Genomic DNA, 3,341 nt, shown 5'->3' with positions numbered 1-3,341 from the left:
CATATCTCGACCTCCTTTCCCGTCCTCCTATCCCATCCTCCTATCCAGTCCATCTATCCTGTCCTCCTATCCCATCCTCCTATCCTGACCTCCTATCCAGACCTCCTATCCCGACCTCCTATCCCATCCTTCTATCCCGACCTCCTATCCCGTCCTCCTATCCCGTCCTTATATCTCGACCTCCTATCCCGACCTCTTATCACGTCCTCCTATCCCGGTCCTCCTATCCCGACCTCCTATCCCGACATCCTATCAGGGTCCTCCTATCCCGGTCCTCCTATCCCGTCCTCCTATCCTGACCTCCTATCACGTCCTCCTATCACGTCCTCCTATCCCGTCCTCCTATCGCGTCCTCCTATGTCGACCTCCTATCCCGACCTCCTATCCCGTCCTCCTATCGCGTCCTCCTATCTCGACCTCCTATCTCGACCTCCTATCCTGACCTCCTATCCCAACCTCCTATCCCGACCTCCTATCCTGACCTCCTATCCCGTCCTCCTATCCCGACCTGTAATATGTGACCAGGTATTGAAATATCTCCAGCCGTACAGAAGTTATGTGGGAAGATACATTTCCCATTGATTTGCATGGGACTTTAAACAAAACCCCCGACCCTCACAAATGGGGGTAGTTAAGGGTTAAATTAACTGTCCTATATTTTAAGTGGACATATAAGTAACATGTGACCAAGTATTATGGAAATATCTCCAGCCGTTTGGAAGTTATGCAGTAACATATATTTCCCATAGACTTGTATAGGACTTTAAACATAAACCCCGCCCCTGGCAAATGGGGGTGAGTAAGGGTTAAGTTACCGATCCTATGTTTGTTGGTGACATATAAGTAACATGTGGCCAAGTTTCATGTTTATATCTTTAGCCGTTTGGACGTGATGCTGGAACATACACACACACATACATATATACATACATATATACATACTCACATAGACACATACATATACACACATACATATACACACATATATATACACACATAGACACATACATATACACACATAGACACATATATATATATATATATATATATATATATATATACACATACACACACACGTTGAGTTTTATATATATAGATATATATTTACCATATTTTTCGCCCTATAAGTCGCACCCAATTTTAAAGGTGCAAAATCTAGAAAAAAAAGATTCTGAACCCAACAGTGATCTTTAACCTGCGGACCTCCAGATGTTGCAAAACTACAACTCCCAGCATGCCCGGACAGCCAACGGCTGTCCGGGCATGCTGGGAGTTGTAGTTTTGCAACATCTGGAGGTCCGCAGGTTGAAGACCACTGGTATTGGTGGTTATACTCACGTGTCCCCGCCGCTGCGGACCATCACCGCTCGTCACCGCTGCCCTGGATGTCGCTCGATCACTGTCGCCGCGTCCTCGGGGTGTCCCCGACGCTCCGGACGTCTTCTTCCCCGGGATCCTCGCTTTCCATCGCCGCTCCTACTGCGTGACGACGTGATGACGTAGAAAGAGAGCGCAGGGGATCCCGGCACGGAGCAGACACCAAGGAGGCAGGTAAGGTCCCTCCCGGTGTCCTGTAAGCCGTTCGGGACGCCGCAATTTCACGGTGGCGGTCCCGAACAGCCCGACTGAGCAGCTGGGTTAGTGTCACTTTCACTTCAGACGCGGCGGTCAGCTTTGATTGCCGCGTCTGAAGGGTTAATACAGGGCATCACTGCGATCGGTGATGTCCTGTATTAGCCGCGGGTCCCGGCCGTTGATGGCCACAGGGACCGCCGCGATAGGTGTGTGTATTCGCCTTATAAGACGCACCAACTTTTTCCCCCCAGTTTTGGGAAAGAAAAAGTGCGTCTTATACGGCGAAAAATAATCTCATTTGTGTAAAAGCGAAAATTGACCCGGACAAGTGGATCGTCATGAGGGACAAGTAGATTTTGCGCCATTTTAGTCCCGTGGACAAGTAGTTTTTTTTAAATAAAATGTCCACACCCCTGATACAGGAGATAATATGGAGATGATGTTCTCTTATGATCAGTTCCTTTACACTTGAGGTAGAAGCAGAATGTTATCTCGCAGTTTCACATGACTAGTACAGCGCACATCTCAGGTAACGCTGGTCATGTGACATACCCATCTGGTGATCGCCGCGCATGCCCCATTTAGAACACTATCACCGTAAGATGGATTACTTAAGGCGGTGGATTGGTTGCCTCTGTCCAAATCAGACACATTTTAGTTGCTAAGGACAAATCAGACACATTTTAGTTGCTAAGGGCAAATCAGACACATTTTAGTTGCTAAGGGCAAATCAGACACATTTTAGTTGCTAAGGACAAATCAGACACATTTTAGTCGCTATGGGCAAATCAGACACATTTTAGTTGCTAAGGGCAAATCAGACACATTTTAGTTGCTAAGGGCAAATCAGACACATTTTGGTTGCTAAGGGCAAATCAGACACATTTTGGTTGCTAAGGGCAAATCAGACACATTTTGGTCGCTATTGGCAAATCCGATACATTGTTTGCTTTGGAAATTTTGGTTGCTATGAGGAAACCAGATATATTTTGGTTGCTATGGAAAAGAATCAGATACATTTTAGTTGCTATGAGGAAATCAGACACAGATTGATAGACTGATCAATAACACAGGATGGGGGTGCGGAGCAGCTGCCGGGTATACAGTGCGCAGGGGCGGAGCCATGAGGTCACCTGGTGCACCCGCACTATACACCCTGAGGAGACCAGAGTCCTGATAATACATCAGCAAAATTCTGACCCTGAAAACCACAGGAATCTGCACAGATTTATAACCTGCCTATAAGAGGAGCTGTCACTGTTACCTATAGCGACCAATCACAGCGCAGCTTATAGACACTATGAGAAATGAAAGCAGCGCTGTGATTGGTTGTTATGGGCATCAAAAGCAAATAACGATTCTTATACAGATTATAAATCTCTCATAAATAGACATATACATACTCTACCTGAGCTTACAGGACCTGCGATGATGTCACCGTCATGTGATCAGTCACATGGAGGAGGAGGAGTCACATGATCAGGGGCTGCTGCTCTAGGCTCATCTGCTCAGTGTATGCAGGACTCTGCTGTGCTGGTTGTGATCGCTGCTGGATGAGCTGAAGTTATGTGTATGCAGCAGAGCTGTGTGTGTGTGATGTGCGTGGTGCATAGCTGTGTATGTGTGTGTTATATATGTCTGCAGCAGAGCTGTGTGTAATGTGCATGTAGCTGAGCTGTATGTGTACACAGTAGAGCTGTATATGTGTAATGTACATGTAGCTGAGCTGTATGTGTACACAGTAGAGCTGTATATGTGTAATGTAC

This window comes from Hyla sarda, chromosome 1 (assembly GCF_029499605.1).
Source record: "Hyla sarda isolate aHylSar1 chromosome 1, aHylSar1.hap1, whole genome shotgun sequence".
Lineage (NCBI taxonomy): Eukaryota > Metazoa > Chordata > Amphibia > Anura > Hylidae > Hyla > Hyla sarda.
Note: the sequence above shows the minus strand (reverse complement) of the source record.